General features: G+C 42.0%; 1 protein-coding gene across 10 annotated transcripts in view; it reads left to right on the top strand.

Annotated features, from left to right (window-relative positions):
- The window catches only part of LOC140199965 (nuclear mitotic apparatus protein 1-like), a 191607-nt gene that overhangs the window by 23738 nt on the left and 146151 nt on the right, over positions 1 to 21718 (top strand). For 5 of the 10 annotated variants that reach the window (XM_072262492.1, XM_072262494.1, XM_072262490.1 and 2 more), the window contains exon 1: positions 21012 to 21150. The exons of 2 other annotated variants lie outside the window; for them this stretch is intronic. The gene's annotated coding sequence lies outside the window, so the exon portion shown is untranslated. Of the gene's footprint in view, positions 1 to 20979; positions 21151 to 21420; positions 21604 to 21718 lie in introns of those variants that run through there. 3 more of the 10 variants (XM_072262489.1, XM_072262493.1, XM_072262495.1) reach the window with 3 other exon arrangements.

Here is a 21718-nt window from a genome sequence, read left to right as displayed (position 1 = left end):
TCAAAGTTGCTGGTGAACGCAGCAGGCCAGGCAGCATCTCTAGGAAGAGATACAGTTGACGTTTCAGGCCGAGACCTCGACTGTACCTCTTCCTAGAGATGCTGCCTGGCCTGCTGTGTTTTCCAGCAACTTTGATGTGTGTGGCTCACAATGCTTTTGGTTTAGACGTCCAAATTGCATGTGGTCTCAATTCCCCATCTCCATTATACAGCTTGTCCCCGACTTACAGATACTCATGTCTACGAAATCTAATATTATTAGAGTAGACATTCAGCAGCGTTCTCCCAGGGTGTAGATGGCTAATATAAGGCAGCATTACTTTCGGGTAATTGGAGAAAAGTATATGCGGGATTGTCAGAGACAGGTACAGAATTCTAAGTGTAGAGTGCTGGTTACGTGGAATCCCCTACCGGTGTTATGATAGGGGATTCATTAGGGACATTTAAGTTCAAGTTTAATTGTCATTCACTCATACACCTGAATACAGCCAAACGAAACAGTGTTCCTCCGGGGCCACGGTGAAAAACACACAGCACATGTAGCTATGAGGGCTAAACAACATGCAGTCACACAAAGTATATATAGCCCAAGTCCCTGAGTGTCATGGCCTGTAGATTGATGGCGCATGGGATGATGTCCTGGAGCCATGTTTCTGCAAGAACATGATGCAGCAGTTTCTCATCACATGCCAGTGCAGCTGCAGATGAATTCAACCCAGCTTGTCTTCTACTGAGCAAACACTGGAGGACAGATTGACAGGGTTGACGTAAGAGGCTCTTGGATAGCACATGGATCACAGAAAAATGGAGGCTGTGTGGGAGGGAAGGGTTAGATTGATCTTGGAGTAGGTTAAAAGGTTGCTATAACATTGTGGGCTGAAGGGCCTGTACTGTGCTGTGGTCTTCTATGTTAAAGGGAAAACATTGAGTTCACATTCTTCTTTTCAGTCTTTTGAGCCACAAATCTTTCCAGTTCGCATAACCTGGAGGCAGGAGGTGTTTATTGACAGTGACAAGTTGAGCAGTAGTGGTTGCCAAGGCTATATTGGGAATCATGATGGTTTACTTGACATGCATGGAATCAGTGGTTGCCTGTGGTTAACTCAGGACACTGAATTAATTAAAAGATATTTGTATTAGATAGGCAAATACAGTAAAATGGGACACATCAGGTCCAGTACATTTTGGCCAAATTAAGCAGTGGCTGCAATTGGCCAAAGTTTCATGGACATAATTAAAAAGATATAAAAAATACAAACTACCATTTAACAAATTATGCATTTAAATGAAATACGAAACAAATAAGAACACTACCAATTCTGCTATAGTAGTAAAAACACTATTAGTTCTTAATAGTTATCAGTGAAAGAATCTGTCCCGTGTACACTGTCATGTTGTTTTCAGGGTTTTCAGGGACTGTAAATGAACAAAATCAGTGCAGATACCTAGAGTAGATAATAGACTGCCTTCATACAATGCTTTTGACAATTGCATCTTCCAAGTCTTTATTTTCATTTTAACATTCAAGATGATAGTTGATACCATCAAATTCTTCATATTTCCTAGCTGGTTGAAGTTGTGAAATTGTTTCTTTGTTACTCCCGCCCATTTCTTGCATCTGCAAGTTTGAATGCTTGAAACCACAGAGAGTAAAAACAGTTTTAAATTGACTTATTGCTTATTTCTCACTAACTATGAGTGAAAAAAATCTCTGCTTTTGGAACATAAACATACTTAAACTGTTCACTCTAAGCTTGATGTAGTGTTTTAACGGCCACACAAATGAATGCCACTGACACTAGTTAGAAACTTCGGCAACAGTCTCCTGCCCAATTAAGTGCCATAGTATCTCAAAAAATGAAGGGAATCCTAGCTATTTCCTCGATTAATTCTTATTCTTTGAGTTGTCCCAAATAAGTGGCTGCTAATTAACCGATGGCCCAATTAACGGGAATCCACTGTAGATTATATTGCTTATTTCCATGCACTCAGTTTTGTTAAAATACCTTGTGGTGTTAGGGCATTATTCTGTGAGAATGGAGTAAATAATTAGTGTTGTGTTTGTGATACTGGGAAGGCAGGTGGCTGACACAATGGGAGACGGAGAGGTGAGGAACACAGATGTAGCTGCTTAATTTGCTTGTAAATCATCCACCCGTTCAGTATGTAACATATAGGGAAGGGTCAAAATATACATGAATATCTTTCTCCCTCTTTATGTTAAAAGTTTCTTCCCTTTCCCAAACACAGACCAGCTGCTGAACTGTTAACATGCAATGGAGTAATCATCAAATTCAACTAATTACAAAAAACAATTTTTTTCTGAACTAGGGAAAGGGGTTAGATAGCCTCTATTCCCAGACATAACCCTGACGATTATTCTGCCCAATGTGCAAAGGGTTAGTCACTAAACTGGAGATTCGGTCTGTCTGGAGGTCGCCTGTTCCAGTGAGGTTACCAATGTCCTGGTGATGACGCCAAAGTCACTTTATCTCTGGGTGGTGTATGTATGTATAGATCTTGGCTTGGGTACTGCATTATCAGTAGGGGGCACCTCAGAAAGTACAGGTGATGGGGAGCACTGGCTATGTCATTGATATTAATGGAGGTTCTACAGTCTTCTGTGCCACTTCTACAATGGATCTGGCTTGGTCAGTTAGTGTTGGTTTTCAGTAGCCTCAGAAGTGGGAAACAGCTGACTAACTTGCCTGTTCCGGATGTTGTGGTTATTAGTTTCCACTGTGTATGACACTGGACCAGTTTGTGCCACCACATCGCAGGTACCCACTTTATTCCAGAAATGTAGTTCCAGGCAAGTACTCTCCTGCTGTGAAACATCTGTACTTTGCTTTGGCATGTCTCTCTGCTTTGGGGTTTTCTGTTCATTTAGCCCAATCTATTTTGTGTTTGGGGTCTAAGCAGGTCAAGCTGGGTGCGAAGCTGTCTTTTCATTAGTGCAGTGGCTGGAGCCATTCTGCTGGTGGCATGAGATGTTACAGTATGTCAGCAAGAAAATGCAAAGATGCTCTTCCCACCGAAGTTTGAGGACTTGTTTCATTCTTTGTACGAATCATTCAGTAAGGCCATCTGTGGCTGGATGATATGGTTCTGAAAAGTAAATTTATTATCAAAGTACATATACAATATGTCACCACATGCAACCCTGAGATTTATTTTCTCACGGGCATACACAATAAATTCATCATAGAATAATAACTGTAATAAAATCAGCAGAAGTCCACACCACTGGGCGTTCAACCAGAGTGCAAAACACAGTAAACTTTGCCACAAAAAGGAATTAATAATAATATTTAATAAATAAGCAATAAATATCAACAACATCAGATGAAAAGTCCTTGAAAGTCAGACTATAGTTGTGGGAACGTTTTAGTGATGGGGCCCTTTGGTTCAAGAGCCTGATGGTTGAGGGGTAATAACTGTTCCTGAACCTGCTGGTGTGGATCCGGACTCTCCTGTACCACCTTCCTGATGGCAGCAGCGAGAAGAGAGCATGACCTGGGTGGTGAGGGTCTCTGATCATTTTTGCATAGTAGACAAGGTTGGGTAGGTTTTTGCATAGTAAGGGGATATAGGGTTATGGGGATAAGGCAGGTAGGTGGAGATGAGTCCATGATCTTATTGAATGGCAGAGCAGGCTCGATGGGCTAGATGGCCAACTTCTCCTGCTCCTGTTTCTTATGTTCCTATGTTCTGATACTGGATGCTGCTTGATTGCAACAGCACTTGAAATAGGTCTGTTCAATGGCAGGAAGGACTTTACCCATGATGGACTGGGCCATATCCAGAAATGTTGTAGAAATTTCCCGTTCTAGAGCATTGGTACTTTTAAATGTCATGCAGAATCTTGTAAACTCCTAAGGAAGTAGAGGCACTACCATGTTTTCTTCATAATTGTATTTACATTTGTATTTATGTTCTGGGTCCAGGATGGGACCTCTGAAACGATAACATCAAGGAATCTGAAGTTGCTAACCTCTCCACCCCTGATCCCATGATGAGGACTGGCTCATGGACTTCTGTTTTCCTCCTCCTGAAGTCAATAATCAGCTCCTTGGTCTTGCTGACATTGAGTAAGAAATTGTTGTTATGGCACCCCTCAGCTAGAGTTTCAATCTCCCTCCTATATGCTGATATATCACCACCACCTTTGATTTGGTCTACGATAGTGGTGTCGTCAGCAAACTTAAATATGACATTGGAGCTGTGCTTGGTCACACAGTCATAAGTGTGAAGGGAGTAGAGTTGGAGGATAAGTGCACAGCCTCGTGGTGTACCTGTGCTGGTAGAGATTGGGGAGATGTTATTGCAATCCGAACTGCTTAAGGCCTACGTGGGGGAATCGAGGATCTATTTGCATAAAGAGGTATTGAGGCCAAGCTCATTTTTCCAGTAATGAGAAATTCATCCAAGTAACGTTGCACCCCTGTCGATCCATTCAGGATCTGGTCCATTGCTTGCTGAAAAAGTGCAGGAGCCGAGCTGGTGCCAAATAGAAGCCTTTGGTATCTGAACATTTCTTTGTAAGACCATAAAATATAGGAGCAGAATTAGGCTATTTGGCCCACCAAGTCTGCTCTGCCTTTCCATTGTAGCTGATTATTATCCCCATCAACCCCATTCTCCTGCCTTTTCCCTATAACCGTTGACAGTGATTAATCGAAAAACTATCAACTTCTGCTTTAAATACACCCATCACTTGGCCTGTACAGCCATCTGTGGCAGTGAATTCACTATCCTCTGGCTAAAGAAATCTTTTCTTAACTCTGTTCTCAATAGACATATCTCAGTTATGAGTCTGTGCTCGAAGGTCCTAGTCTTCCCAACTATAAGAAGCATCCTCTTCGCATCCACTCTGTCTAGGCCTTTCAATACTTGATAGGTTTCAATTAGATCCCCCCCCCCAATTTCTTCTAAACTCCACTGAGTACAGACTCTAATTCGTAATGATGTGTACACAAAAATCTTATGCTGTGCAATTTTTTTACCCAGTGACATCAACACGTGCACACTGAATAATTTCAGTATAAGTAAGCCAGTTCTAAAATCTGCAGACAAATCTTTGCAGACTCTACATTGTCAACACTGTCCACATCCAAAACTGGAAAAGGAATGTGAATGATCGTGAAATATACTTATAGGTATATAATTATACAAGGTAGAGGGTGACAACTTTTGTGCACAGTTTAAATTCCTTTGTGTGCTCATAGCAAAAGATGTGTGCGCATGCACATGTACACACCTTAGAGTTAATAACTGCCCGAGCCATTAAATGCTTCTCCTAGGTTAACTCTTTCATTCCTGGGATTATTATCGTGAACATCCTCTGGACCCTGTCCAATTCCTTACTTGGTCTTACTTGGATAAGGGGCCAAAAACTGCTTGCAATACTCCAAGTGTGGTCTGACCAATGTCTTATGAAGCCTCAGAGTTGCATCCTTGCTTTTATATTCTAGTCCTTTCAAAATGAATGCTAACATTGCATTTGTTTCCTCACCACGGACTCGACCTGCAAGTTAAGCTTTAGGGAATCCTGCACAAGGACTCCCTCGTCCCTTTGCACCTCTGATTAATGAATTTTCTCCCCAATTAGAAAATAGTCCATGCCTTTATTCATTCTTCCAAAGTGCACGATCATGCACTTCCCTACACTATATTCCATTTGCCACTTCTTTGCCCATTCTCCCAATGTCTTAAGTCCTTATGTAGACTCCCTGCTTCCTCAACACTACCTGCCCTCCACCTATGTTGGTATCATCCACAAACTTGGCCACAAAGCCATCAATTTCATCACCAAACTATTAATATACAGCGTGAAAAGAAGTGGTCACAATACCGACCCCTGCGGCACTACACTAGCCATCAGCAGCCAACCAGAAAAGGCTTCCTTTATTCCCACTCTTTGCCTCCTGCCAGTCAGCCGATCTATCCATGCTTGTACTTTCCCTGTGAAACTATAGGTTCTTCTTAAGCGGCCTCATGTGTGGCACCTTGTTAAAGGCCTTCTGAAAATCCAAGGACTCTCCTTTGCCTATCGTGCCTGTTATTTCCTCAAAGAATTCCAACAGACTTGTCAGGCAAGATTTCTCCTTTAGAAAGCCATGCTGACTTTGGCCTATTTTCTCATGTGCCTCCAAGTACAACAAACCTCATCATTAATAATAAAATCCAACATCTTTCCAGCCACAGAAGTCAGGCTAACTGGCTTATAATTTCCTTTCTTCTGCCTTTCTCCCTTCTTACTTAGTGGAGTAACATTTAGAATCAGAATCAGGTTTATTATCACCGGCATGTGTCGTGAAATTTGTTAAATTAGCAGCAGCCATTCAATGCAATACATAATATAGCAGAGAGGAAAAAAATAATAATAGCAATAAATAAGTAAATCAGTAACAGTATACATATATAGAATAGATTAAAAATCATGCAAAAAATAGAAATAATATATATTAAAAAAGTAAGGTAGTGTTTAAGGGTTCAATGTCCATTTAGGAATCAGATGGCAGAAGGGAAGAAGCTGTTCCTGAATCGCTGAGTGTGTGCCTTCAGGCTTCTGTACCTCCTACCTTATGGTAACAATGAGAAAAGGGCATGTCCTGGGTGCTGGAGGTCCTTAATAATGGGCGCTGCCTTTCTGAGACACTGCTCCTCGAAGATGTCCTGAGTACTTTGTAGGCTAGTACCCAAGGTGGAACCAACTAAATTTACAACCCTCTGCAGCTTCTTTTGGTCCTGTGCAGTAGCCCCCTCCCACACCCTCTATACCAGACAGTGATGCAGCCTGTCAGAATGCTCGCCACGGTACATCTATAGATGTTTTTGAGTGTATTTGTTGACAAGCCAAATCCCTTCAAACTCCTGATGAAGTATAGTCACTGTCTTGCCTTCTTTAAAGCTGCATCAATATGTTGGGACCAGGTCAGATCCTCAGAGATCTTGACACCCAGGAACTTGAAACTGTGCACTCTCTCCACTTCTGATCCCTCCTGAGGGTTGGTATGTGTTCCTTCCACTTACCCTTCCTGAAGTCCACAATCAACTCTTTTGTCTTACTGATGTTGAATGCCAGGTTGTTGCTGCAACACACTCCACTAGTTGGCATATCTCACTCCTGTACACTCTCTCATCACCACCTGAGATTCTACCAACAATGGTTGTATCATCAGTACATTTATAGGTGGTATTTGAGCTCTGCCTAGCCACACAGTCATGGGTATAGAGAAAGTAGAGCAGTGGGCTAAGCACACAGCCCTGAGGTGCACCAGTGTTGATCGTCAGCGAGGAGGAGATATTATCACCAATCCGTACAGATTGTGGTCTTCTGGTTAAGAAGTCCAGGGTCGCATTGCAGAGGGAGGTACGGAGGCCCAGGTTCTGTAACTTCTCAATCAGGATTGTGGGAATGATGGTATTAAATGCTGAGCTATAGTCAATGAACAGCATTCTGACATAGCTGTTTGTGTTGTCCAGGTGGTCTAAAGTCGAGTGAAGAGCTATTGAGGTTGCATCTGCCGTTGACCTACTGTGGCGATAGGCAAATTGCAATGGGTCCAAGTCCTTGCTGAGGCAGGAGTTCAGTCTAGTCATGACCAACCACTCAAAGCATTTCATCATTGTCGATGTGAGTGTTACCGGGCGATAGTCATTAAGGCAGTTCACATTATTCTTCTTAGGCATTGGTATAATTGTTGCCTTTTTGATCAAGTGGGGAACTTCCAGCTGTAACAATGAGAGGTTGAAAATGTCCTTGAATGCTCCCATCAGTTGGTTAGAACAGGTTTTCAGAGCCTTACCAGGTATTCCATCAGGACCTTCGCCTTGTGAGGGTTCACCCTCTTTAAAGACAGCCTAACATCGGCCTCTGAAACAGAAATCACAGGGTCATCAGGTGCAGCAGGGATCTTCACAGCTGTAGTTTTATTCTCCCTTTCAAACCGGGCATAGAAGGCATTGAGTTTATCTGGTAGTGAAGCATCACTGCCAGTCATGCTGTTGGGTTTCGCTTTGTAGCAAGTAATGTCTTGCAAACCCTGCCAGAATTGTTGTACATCCAATGTCACCTAAAACAACATTCGAAATTGTCTCTTCACCCTTGAAATAGCCCTCCACAAATCTTACCTGGTTTTCTGATATAGGCCTGGGTCGCCAGACTTGAAATTACAATTTTCCAGTCCTCAGGAACCATGCCAGAATCTAGTGATTCTTGAAAGATTATTACTAATGCTTCCACAATCTCTTCAGCCACCTCATTCAGAACCCTGGGGTATATTCCGTCTGGTCCAATTGACTTATCTACCTTCAGACTTTGCAGCTTCCAAGCACCTTATCCTTAATAATAGCAACAACACTCACTTCTGTCCCCAACATGCTTGCATTTTTAGTATTTTGCTACTTTTTTCCATAGAGAAAACTGACCTAAAATACTTAACTGGCTTTTCTTTGTCCTCCATTACTACCTCTCCAGTGTCATTTTCCAGTGGTCCGATTTTTCACTCTTGACTCTCTTTTATTCATTATATATCTGAAAAAACTTGGTGTATCTTCTTTATTATTGGCTAGCTTACCTTGATATTTTATATTTTTCCTCTTTATGGTTTTCTCAGTTGCCTTCCGTTGGTTTTTAAAAGCTTCCCAATCCTCTACCTTTCCAGGATTTTTTGATTTGTTATATGCCCTCTCTTTTGCTTTCATACTGCTTTTGACTTCCCTTGTCAGGCATGGTTGCCTCATCCTCCCCTTTAAATACTACTTCTTTAGGACGTGTTCGCTAGTGTCCCCTTCCAATGAACTTTGATCATTGAACTTTGAACTCTTGTGACACTTTACTCCACTTAATACTCATACATCCAATTTTAGCTTCTTGTTTCTTTTATTGAAACTGCAAGGTGAATTGTATCATATTATGATCATTGTCTCGTAAGGATTCCTTTTTCTTAAGCTTCCTAACCAAATCTGTGTCATTACCCTCAATCCAGAGTTGTTGTTACCCTAGAGGGCTCAAACACAAGCTCTTCTGAAAAAGCCATCTCATAAGCATTGTACAAATTCCCTCTCTTGGGAAAATCCAGTTGGGTCTTGATCCCAGTCTACCTGCATATTGAAATCCCTGTGACGATCGCAACATTGTCCTTATTTCAAGCTTTTTCTATCTCCTGTTCGAATTCGTAGCCCACATCTGGCCACTGTTTGGGGGTGTGCATATAACTCTCATCAGGATCTTTTTACCCTTACAGTTACCCACAAAAATTCTACATCTGTCACCTCTTTCTAAGGATTTAATTTCATTTTTTACCATCTGTGCCACCCCACCCCCTCTGCCTACTTGCCTTCCATTTGATACAAGGTGTTTCCTGGGATATTATCTTCTTTCAGCCCACAACATCACAGCATAAGACATAGGAACAGAATTGTGCCATTCGGTCCATCGTGTCTGTTCTACCATTCCATCGTGCCTGATTTATAATCCCAGTCAAATCCATTCTCCTGCATTTGCCCTGAGATGTTATCAAGAACTTGTCAAGCTCCACCTTAAATATACCCAATGACATGCACGGCCTAAACTTTTCCTTGCACTACTATTCCCTCACTTAGTCTTCAGGATTTTACCCACAGACATATTTGTTCTTCACAACCCATTTATTTTGCATCCTATAGTAATTCAACTTTTCCCCATTGTGGTGAAAAATCATTAACTGGAATTGCAGCATTAGTGACAGATTCAACACAAGATCAAAATCTATTACTAAATGTTCTCTGTGACTGGATCACATAGACTCAGACAGACAAATATGTTGCTTATTTAGAGCAAGGATGAGCTGTGACAATTTTTTAAAAATGCAATCTGTCCCAGCAACTCAAAGCAAGTGTGTCAGTTGCCTTTAGCATAGCTACTGAGAACCATATCAACTGTACTACCTATGATTTTAAAATGTTTAGTCTTCCAGTTGTTATGATATTTTAAAATTTGGAATCTGATAGAATACTAAGCATATCCAGGGGAGTGGCAATCAGTTGGTGATCTCCCTTCAATTTTATCTCATGGAGAGAAATTCATATCAGTTCTCTGTAAGAAGTGCATGTTAAAAGTAAAATAGAAGTAAAATATCACAATTACCATTTACACACCTTCGGGGAATCGGTGGGAGTGTCACCATATATAACCCCGAGATTCATTTTCCTGTGGGCATACTCAATAAATCCATAGGGGTAGGTGAAGTTATCCCCTTTGATTCAAGAGCCTAATGGTTGAGGGGATGGTTGAGTAACTGTTCCTGAACCTAGTGGTGTGAGTTCTGAGGCTCCTGTACCTTCCTGGTGGCAGCAGCGAGAAAGGAGCATGACCTGGCTGGTGGAGGACTCTGATGATGGATACTGCTTTCTTGCAATTTCCACCAAGTCCGCACTGTGAATTAGCAATGCTGAGATGGGAAAATTGCATATATTCAGCCACTTGGACTAGAACTACTTTCTCCCCCTACCCTACTCCCACCTCTATGTAATAAAAATACCTCTTTCCCCAAATGAACAATGACCTTCACAAGTATACTCTGGTGAAGAGTGCTCTCTGAACTGAAACATTCTCCCAAAGCTACCCAAGTTATCCAAAGAAGGAGAGGGCAAAACAAGTTGTTAACCTTTCACCAGAACTGGCCAGTTCAGACAGAGAAAAATAAGAAAGGGAAGGTGCTGGGAAGACTCGGCAGGACAGACAGCATCTATGAAAGGTAAGTATTAGAGGTCCTTGCTAAGTGTATTGCTTTGAAGTTTAACTGCCCCAACCAAACTAGCTGAAATAACCTTTGCTGATACCATGATTGTCTGAACATTGTCAGTTCAGTGACGGGGTAATGATGCATTGGGAGATCTTTTCGTTTGTGGAATTCAGAAATGGCTCCTAGCTAAAGCACAGCTCACATTTGAAAGAAGTTGAAAGACAGAGACGCATTTGGGTTGTAGTCAGGAATGGAAGTGAGTATGAACAAAATTGCAATGTCTGAACTGAAACTGGCCTGGCTGAACAAATTATGTTACTGTTGTGGCAGAGGCTGGTGTACTCTAGACCAATGCAAGTTTAAAAGTAAAACTTTCAGAATGTGCTACAAAGTAGGATGCATATAAATAGCATGTCGGACGGACAAAAATATATGGATTGCACAGGGAAGAGAAAAAGCTAAAAATTCAAGTTGCAATTTCAAAAAGAGCACTAATCTGCTTGCTGTTGATGAAAAAAATCTAATAAGATAAGAGTGACACAGGAATGGGTAGCCTTGAGATTTACAATGCGAAAACTAACAATAAACAGGCAATATTTCTTACACCTGAAGTGAATGGCAAGTTAATTAAAATGGCTGTTTTCGTCATTCCACAAAATGAGTTTGTGTGGTAGTGAAATACAACAACCAACAAGCCACATTGGGCTTGTATGTGGCCAGCGTTGTGGGGTTGTGATTTGCTGAGGCAAGTCTAGTCAAGTTTATTGTCACTTAACTATAGACATGTATATAACCACATAATGCATATAGAAACAAGGCATTTCTCCGAATCAGGGTGTAAAACACAGTAGCATACATAACACTCATAACACATGAGAACTTATGAAGGTAAGGATAAAATTCACAGATGAATCACACATGAACAACAAACTAAAGGGCATTAATATTAAATATTGTAAAGTATGGAACAGATTAACCAGTGACACTTTAAATATGCGACTGGGAGCTCAGAAGCCTAAGGGGGAAAAGCTATTTCTCAACCAGTCCATTCTTGCTTTATGCATTATGGTCTCCTGCCTGATGGTAGAAAGTCAGAGGATGCTGGGTGTATGGGTGGGATCCTTAATAATACTAAGGACCCTGAGTATGCAGTGCTCCTGATAAATGTCCTCGATAGACCCCTATGATCCTCTCAGCTGTTCTCACAGTCCTTTGTAGGGAATTCCGGTCCGATGCCTGACTGCTCCCGTACCAGATGGAGATGCAACTTGTCAGGATGCTCTCAATGGTGCTCCTGTAAAACACAGTTAAGATGGGTAGGTGGGGTTGGGGTGGGCTGTTAACAACTACATCTTGTTTGGATATCCATCAACTATCCCCTACATTAGACTCCTATGAAAGCAAATTAAGAAAGGTACTGGATCATGCCACAGCACAGTTCAGGGAAGGCACTGGAAGACTCAAAATTATTAAGAGTAAAATTGTGCTAAATGAAATGCCTCACCCAAGTTTTACAAAGCCTGTCTGGTTATCCGTGATAAAGTAGCCAGTGAGCTAGATGTCATAGAGGCTGAAGGAATTCTTTCCAAGGTTGAGTGGAGCTCATGGACTATACCAGTAGCCCCAGTAGCCAAGAAGAATGGGTCTGTCAGGATCTGTGGTGATTTTAAGGTCACCATCAACTGAGGACTGAAAGTAGATCAATAAGTTCTGCCCAGGATAGAAGAAATCTTTGCAAACCTTTCTGGAGGGACACACATCAGCAAAGTGGACTTCGCTAAGGCCTACCTGCAGATGGAAATGGAAGAAGAGATTCTCGGCATAAACTCTCAGAAAGGGCTTTATCAGTCTAATAGGCTGATTTTTGGAGTAGCACCCGCACCTGCACTCTGGCAGAAAGCTAAAGACCAGGTGTTGCAAGGTTGCCCGGGCACTCAGTGTTACCTGGATGGCATCATTGTTACCGGTGACAATTACAAGGAACATCTCCAAAATCTCAAGTCCATGTTAAAAAGATGAGAAGATTATGGGCTCAAAGCACAATGCGACAAGTGTGAGTTCTTTAAACTAAGCATCACTCACTGTGGTTACACTAGTGATGCACTAGGGTTACACAAGTGTGAGGAGAAAATTCAAACATTGATGGAAACCCCAAGGCTAAATAACAGGTTTCCTACCAAACCTGGCTGCTGTGCTCCACCCCTTTCTGCAGATTAGGAAGAAATGGCAATGGACAAAGCAGTGTGAGATGGCTTTCCAAAAGGTAAAGGAAATGGTGACGTCAGACACTGTGCTCACATCGTTCAGTGAAGCTTGCCATGCACTGTTCAGGATGCCAGAACCACTTCCTGCAGTCCCAGAATTATCTCCTACAACCAGAGAAAGGGTGCAGAGGAGATTTACAAGGATGTTGCCTGGATTGGGGAGCATGCCTTATGAGAACAGGTTGAGTGAACTCGGCCTTTTCTCCTTGGAGCGACGGAGGATGAGAGGTGACCTAATAGAGGTGTATAAGATGATGAGGGGCATTGATTGTGTGAATAGTCAGAAGCTTTTTCCCGGGGCTGAAATATTTAGCACGAGAGGGCACAGTTTTAAGGTGCTTGGGAGTAGGTACAGAGGAGATGTCAGTTTTTTATGCAGAGTGGTGAGTGCATAGAATGGGCTGCCAGTGACGGTGGTGGAGGCAGATACGATAGGGTCTTTTAAGAGACTCCTGGATAGGTACATGGAGCTTAGAAAAATAGAGGGCTACAAATCAAAAAAGAAATTGGTCTTTACTTAGAATTTAATGATAATGGAGAGGTTTCACCTCCCATTCTATGGGATACGCTGAAGGCTGTCTTAAGAGGGAAAATTATAGCGATATCTTCATATAGGAAAAAAAAGGAATAGAGCATTAGAGGAATTACAAAATAAGCTGAAGAAACTAAAAAAACACAAATTGAGTTTGGCACAGGAATACACTAGAGGAAATTTTAAAAATTAGGAATGAAGTTAATAGTTTGGCAACGCTAGAAATTAGAAAAAAATTAAATGTTTCTGAAACAGAGACACTATGAAAGTGGATCTAAATCTATGAAAATACTGGCATGGAAACTGGGAAAAAAAAGCAGAAAATACAATTCATAGAATTAGGGATCTAAGAACAAAAGTGATAAAAAAAATAAGCTAAGTGAAATTCAAGAAGCTTTTGAAATGTTCTACGAAACTCTATATTCCAAACTTCCAAGGGGAAGCATAACCCAAATTGACACCTTCCTGAATTCTTTAGAGTTACCCACTTTAAGCAAAGAACGAAATAGAACTATAACTGCTGACATAACTGAAGCTGAACTAAAAACTGCAATTAGTAGGCTTAAATTAAGCAAGTCACCAGGATCAGATGGATATACGGCAGAGTGGTATAAAGAGTTTAGAAGTGAGTTAATTCCTGTTTTACTCCCCACACTGAACTGGGCCCTAGAAAGGCGCAAACGCCACCCAGCTGGAAGGAGGCGATAATCTCAGCTATACCGAAAGAAGGCAAGGATGAGATGGAATGTGGGTCATTTAGACCAATATCTGTTCTTAATGTGGATTATAGAATATTTACCTCCATCATGGCCAAACGATTAGAAGAGTTTCTACCCACACTGATACAGAATGATCAGACAGGTTTTATACAACAACGCCAAACACAGGACAATATATGAAGGACACTTCACATTATGGATCAGATAAAAAAATGAAATGAAGCAATGTGATAAGCGTAGACGCTGAAAAGGCATTTGATTCGGTTAATTGGAATTTTCTTTACAGAGTTTTACATAGTTCTACAGGACACAATTATTAAAACTATACAGGCACTATACGACAATCCTACTACCAGGATTAAAATCAGTGGATACTTATCTAATAGTTTTACCCTAGAAAGGAGCACGAGACAGGGTTGTGCATGGTCACCGCTACTCTTCGCATTATATCTGGAACCATTAGCTCAATACATCAGACAAAATGAAGATATCAGGGGAATTACTATTTAAGGGACAGAGCATAAATTGGCTGTAACGTGGATGACATTTAGATCTATCTAGGGCAACCAACATACTCTTTACCTAAATTGATGCAATCCTTTGAACATTATGGCTAATTATCAGGATACAAGATCAACATAGATAAAAACCCAACTACTTTCATATAACACACATCAAAGTTGCTGGTGAACGCAGCAGGCCAGGCAGCATCTCTAGGAAGAGGTACAGTCGACATTTCAGGCCGAGACCATTCATCCTGAAACGTCGACTGTACCTCTTCCTAGAGATGCTGCCTGGCCTGCTGCGTTCACCAGCATCTTTGATGTGTGTTGCTTGAATTTCCAGCACCTGCAGAATTCCTGTTGTTTACTTTCATATAACTATAGCCCACCAAGAGAAATTGAAAGTAGATATCCTTGGACATGGCAAACAGAGTCCGTCAAATATTTGGGCATCACTATGCCAAAAGATTTGGCAAAATTATCAGAATGCAATTATCAGCCTATATATAAAAAAATTAAGGAAGATATAACAAGATGGAACCTAATTCCTTTTCTTGGTCTCAGTTCAAGGACTGAATCTATTAAAATGAATATACTGCCCAGACTACTATATCTCTTTCAGACCCTACCAATAGAGATTAACCAAAATCAATTCAATGAATGGAACAAGATGCTATCAAGATATATATGGCAAGGTAAAAGGCCTAGGGTTCATCTCAAAACTTTGCAATTAACCAAGGAAAAGGGGATTGGGGCCTACTTTCTCTTAGAGATTATTATTTTGCAGCACAGTTGAGAGCTGTGATATTCTGGTGCAACCCATCATATGGTGCTCAATGGAAAAACATAGAGGAGAGGATACTTTCCATCCCCACACAGGCAATTTTGGCTGATGACAACCTACAAAGTTACATAAATAATATTGACAACACATGGGTGAAATGGACTCTTAAAATATGGAAAACTATTAGAAAAGAATATAAACTAGAGAGAGACATTGCAATTCTTAAATTGTGTGCATATGACTCGGATTTTACGCCGAATAAACTGGATGCTAGATTAAGGACTGGACAGCAAAAGGAATAACAGCTATTTGCAACATAATGAAAGAACGAACACTGTTCAGTTTTGAAATGCTCAAAGAGAAACACTTATTAGAAAAACAAGACTTTTACCGGTATTTACAGATGTGACAGTATATTACTAGGACGGTCAAGGCAAGTACATGTCTGATAGAGCTATTTAGAAAACCATATAATTCAGACAACGGTAGTAGAATAATTTCAAGCGTTTATAAGGGTTTGTCAAATCTTAAAACACATTCGACTTCATACATTAAAACAAAGTGGGAGAAGGAAGGAGGGATTTTAATATCTGAGGAAAACTGGACAATAATATGCAGGTATCAATGGAAGTGCACCAGTTCACAGAAATGGAGGGAGTTCGGGTGGAAAAACTTGATAAGATATTTTACTACACCCTCTCAGAAATCCCATTATAATAGTAACACCCCTGCTTGCTGGAGAAATTGTGGAAATCAAAATGCAAACCATTATCATATTTTCTGGGAATGCCCGGTTATCAAAGACTATTGGAGTGGGATATACAATGCCCTACAAGACATCTTTAAATGTGAAATACCCTTAGAGAGTAAGACCATATATTCTGGGTATATACCTCAAGAATGGCTGAAAAGAGATAAATATTTAATGAATGTACTGCTGGTGGCTGGTAAAAAGACCCTTACCAGGAAATGGTTATCACGGGAGAGCCCAACTTTAAATGTGTGGACGGAAATTACAATGGACATTTACAAAATGGAGAAGATAAGAGCATCTGTTAATCACAAGTTGGAACAATTTTATTCATACTGGAAAAAATGGTTTAACTACATAACACCTCATTGGCCTGATTTTACTTTCACAAGTCAATGAATATGTGGTTAAAAAAAAAAGATCACTCCCTACTCTGTACATTGTTTTCTTCTTTCGATTGTTCTTTCTTTCCTCTCCTTTCTACAAGTGTATACCTCTGATAAATATTATGTGGAGGCTTGTGACAAATATGATTATATGATATATATGCACATTATCTGAAATACATCTTATGGAACTGTTTGTTTGATGATGAAATTCAATAAAAAATAAATTACAGAAAAAAGAAAAATAGAGGGCTATGGGTAACCGAAGGTAATTTCTAAAGTAAGGACATGTTCAGCACAGCTTTGTGGGCTTGAAGGGCCTGTATTGTGCTGTAGGTTTTCCATGTTTCTAACCATCACGGAGGAGGCCCCTGAATCTGAGATTGTTTCACAGCCGCAAGTGTCACCTGCCAAGCGGAGTGACTCCCCCTTGTCAGGAAAGACGTTATCCTACTAGGGTAAGAAATCCCCCACAGTGACTTAATCTTTGGGCTGAATGGGACAATTTAAATTTTACTATGCGGTGGTTGTCCACATAGTTACAGTAGCTGCACTGTATAGTACACTGTGTGTGTATTTTGTTTCTGAGCCACAGAGCTGTAGCTTCCCCCTGTATTCATTCTCCCCCCAACAGTATCCAAAGTGGTTTACTTATTATTGAGGGGAGAGGCTGCATGAGGACACCACACTGGCTGCCTATCCTCTTTCCCTTTCCTGATAGTCACCCAGGTACCTGCCTGCTGCAACCCAGGTGGGACTACCTTCCTGTAGCTCCTATCTATTTCCGAAAATAGATGAGCCAAAAATCATCGAGCTGGAGCTCCAATTCCTTAACATGGTCTCTAAGGAGTTGCAGCTCAATGTATCTCATGCAGATGTAGTTATCTGGGAGACTGGAGGTCTCCCAAAGTTCCCACATCTCACACAAAGAACATATCACTTTGTCCAGACCCATTCTAAGCACACTAATTATGTACTAACCAAGCCTGTTCTCTTCTAAGTCTGTTGAACCAAAGCCTGGCCACTGTAACACTGGCCCACTCCAACAATGGCTGTTCTGCTTATACCTCCCTTCTCTTTATTGGACCTGTGCTGATATCATCCTGCCAAAAGCTCTGATGTCCATATAGTGATGCTAGACTCTGGAGTATCTATACTTAAGGGGACTCTGACAGGAAATGATAAAGTAGTGATGGTTGGGAATGTGGAGAGGTGGGTTAGTGGGTGGAGGTGTTGATCAGCCTTACTGCTTGGGGAAAATAACTGTTTTTGAGTCTGGTGGTCCTGGTGAGAATGCTATGTAGCCTCCGCCCTGATGGGATTGGGGCAAACAGTCCACGAGCAGGGTGGGTGGGATCCTTCATGATGTTACTGGCCCTTTTCCAGCATCTTTCTTTATAGATGTCCTTGATGACGGGTAGGCTGGTGCTGGTGATGCCTTGGGCAGTTTTGACTACCCATTGTAGAGTCTTCCTGTCTGTCATATTGCAGTGCTGCAGCATGTTAGGGTGCTCTCTACTACACATCTGTAGAAGGATGCAAGTATTAATGTGCATAGTCCAGATCTTTTTCAGCTTCCTCAGAAGTTGAGGTATTGGTGAGCTTTCCTGATTGTGTAGGACATGTTCTGGAATCATGAGAGGCTGAGTGTGATGTGCACTCCCAGGAGTATGAAACTGCTTGCACTGCTATTGAGTTTAACGGTGTAATGAAAAAAAGCATTTAAAATATCAGATGGGATGAACAGTGTAAGGGGAAGATTAAAGGGTTTATAATATTTTTAAAATATTGATTAATTGCTAGAACTGTATGAAATATAGACATCCCAGATTCTCAAAAGTAGCGGAAACTGCAGAGACTCTGGTTACAGATTTTACATTCTTTCTGGTTATAGGAGTGGTGCCAGAGGATTGAAGGACTGATAACATTGTACTGTTGTTTAAAAAGGGAAGTCAACATAATACGAACCTTTATATGCCAGTTTAATCTCAGTGGCGGACAAATTATGGGAATCCATTTTGAGGGGCGATAGAAGCGTTTTGGAATCCATTTTGAGGCGTGGTGGAAGCCTTTTGGAAACGTGCAGGATGATCAGAACGGTTGCCAGAGATACAGGGAAGGACGTGCCTGACTCATGATCAACTCTGCTTACCATCTCACTTTGATGGCAGGGCCTTTGATGTAGTCTACATAAAACATAGAACACTGCAGCACAGTACAGGCCCTTCAACCCACAATGTTGTGCTGACCTTATAAAGAATAAGAATCCAAGAATAATCTAATCCTTCCCTCCTATACAACTCTCCATTTTTCTTTCAGCATGTGCCTTTCTAAGAGTCTCTTAAATGTCCTTAACTTCTATCACCACCCCTGACAGCGTGTTCCACACAACCAGCACTCTATTTATGCCCTTCCATACTTCCCTGCAAACACCTTAAAATGATGCCCTCTTATATTCCTATGGAATATGGGAGGCATCCAGGTGCTCCAGTTTCCTCCCATATTCCAAAGAATTAAAGGTTAGAATTAGTAAGTTGTGGGCAACTTGTGTTGGCACCTGAAACATGGTGACACTTGCAGCTTGCACCCACCACAACCTCGGGTTGTTGCAGATGTATACAATGTTGATGAGGCCTAATTTGGAGTATTGTGTGCAGTTTTGGTCCCCTCCCTACAGGAAAGATCAATTAGCCTGAAAGAATACAGGGAAAATTTACGAGAATTTTGCTAGGACTGGAGGATCTGAGTTGTAAGGAAAGGTTGAGTAGGTTAGGAATTTGTTCTTTGATGTGTAGGAGAATGAGGGGAGATTTGATAGAGGTATACAAAATGATGAAGGGTATAGATGGGGCAAATGTAAGAAGGCTTTTTCCACTGAGGTTCACGAAAGGGAACTTCTTCACTCAGAGGGTGGTGAGAATGTGGAACAAGCTGCCAATTGAAGCGATAGGTGAGGGTTTGTTTGAAAAACTTAAGTGAAGTTTGGATAAGTGCATGGATGGGAGGGTTGTGGAGGCTCTTATCTGGTTGATATTCCACCTTTCCCAGTCTGTCTGTGGAACTATCTGAATGTCTCTCAAAAGTTACCATTGCATCTGCCGCCACCACTTCTCCCAGGCACCAGTTACCCTCTGTGGGGGTGGGGGGTACTGATGGGTGGGGCTCTGGACAATGAGGATCAGAGATAGGTAGTTAGTTTGTCTCCTGTTGAGTGGAGAGCAAATTTACAAGGATGTTGGCAGGACTGGGAACCCATTTATACGTGTGCCACAGTGGCATAGTGTTTAGTGTGACGCTATTACAGCTTGGAGCGTCGTAGTTCAGAGTGCAATTCCAGCATTATCTGTAAAGGATTTGTATGTCCTCCCTTGATTATGTGGGGTTCCTCCCATGTCCAAAGACACAGGCTGATTGGTCATTATAAATTGTCCTGTGATTAGGCTAAGGTTAAATAGGTGCATTTATTGCTGCGCATGTCTCAGTAAATAAATAACAATTCTGAGATTAAAATATGGGTAAACAGTGTTTAACTGAGAGTAAATCAAATACTCAGGAACATAGGCCCTTCAGCTCCTAATGTTGTACCACCTTTTAACCTACTCCAAGATCAAACTAACCCTTCCCTCTCATATAGCCCTACAGTTTTCTATCCATGCCCCTACAAAAGTCCCGTCATTGTCCCTAATCTATCTGCCTATACCACCACCCATAGCAGGGCATTCTGTGCACCAACACTTCCTGTGTAAATGGAAACACCTACCTCTGACATTCTGCCACCTATACTTTCCTTCCGTCATCTTAAAATGCAGTCCTCTCATTTTAGCCATTTCCACCCTGGGAAAGTCTCTGGCTGTCCACTCTATCTGTACCTCTATCAAGTCAACACCCATCCTCCTTCATTCCAAAGAGAAAAGTCCAACCTTTACTCATAAAACATGCTCTCTAATCCAGGCAGCATCGTCTCTAAAGCTTCCATGTCTTTCCTATAATTTCTGCAGCTGATTCTGCAGTGCAACACACAGAAATCAGCAGGTTCTGAGTTCCTTCGACAGTTTGTGCATGTATCTGAGAATGATATATAAAAGATAATTATTTCCCTTGGAGTAGAAGAGATGGGGGAAGACTTGTGTTAATGTAAAATTCGAAGGGCCAATATCTCAGTAGAGGGGATATTTTCGCGGGCCTGGGCTGTGTGACACGCACACAATGCTGAGGAATTAGTTTTGTGTGTGTTGCTGTGGATTTCAAGTAACTGATCAGGTTTTCTGGGCTGAACGTGAGTGTTTTTCTGTGTGTGTGTACACAGAGCAGCCCGAGCCCGAGCCCGAGGGGAGGGAAGCGACGTAACAGGAAGAGGCGGCAGCCCGGGCCCAGCGCCGTGTATACTGTTAGTACGCTGTTGTTTTTGTTCGCTCCCTCCCCGGGGGGAAGGAGGAGAGCTGGCGGCAGCGGCGGCGGGGTCAGCCGGCTCCGGGCACGCAGGTAGGCGCGGGTGGGTGGGTGATTCTCGCTGTTACCGAGGGGGGTGAGGCTGCAAGTCCGGGAGCCGGATAACCAGCTCTGGGATACAACTCTGGGCCCAGCAGCGCTGCTTTCTCCCCGCCTGCACTAATGCAACATGATCCTCTGCAAAAAAAAAACACGCACACAAAAAAAACTCCTGCAATTGTTGCCAAATCGCGTTGCAAAAGATCGTTTCGATGCAAAACCAACCGGCAGGCGGGACCTTGCGTGCTTTGTGCAAGCTGAGTTTTTATTTACCACGCAGGCCGCTTTGTTGCATATTTAATTAATGTATTCGTTGCTCAGATCGGGCGGAACGGTGACCACACCCTCTTTGGAATAAGTGGCTGCGGCGATCTGGAGCCCGCTGTCGTTCCTGTGCCAGAGAAATTGGGGCCTTGGCTCATTCCCAGCCCCGGCGCGTCCCGCAAGGCAAGGCGAGCGTCTGTTCTTCCTGAGCCCGCTACGCACGTCAGGAGCTCGCCAGCTCCGACTGTGAACAGCCTCGCTGGCTTCTCTGTTAAAGCGAACGCACCACAGTCCGGGG

This window comes from Mobula birostris, chromosome 7 (assembly GCF_030028105.1).
Source record: "Mobula birostris isolate sMobBir1 chromosome 7, sMobBir1.hap1, whole genome shotgun sequence".
NCBI lineage: Eukaryota > Metazoa > Chordata > Chondrichthyes > Myliobatiformes > Myliobatidae > Mobula > Mobula birostris.
This window is presented reverse-complemented; position numbering and strand designations above follow the sequence as displayed.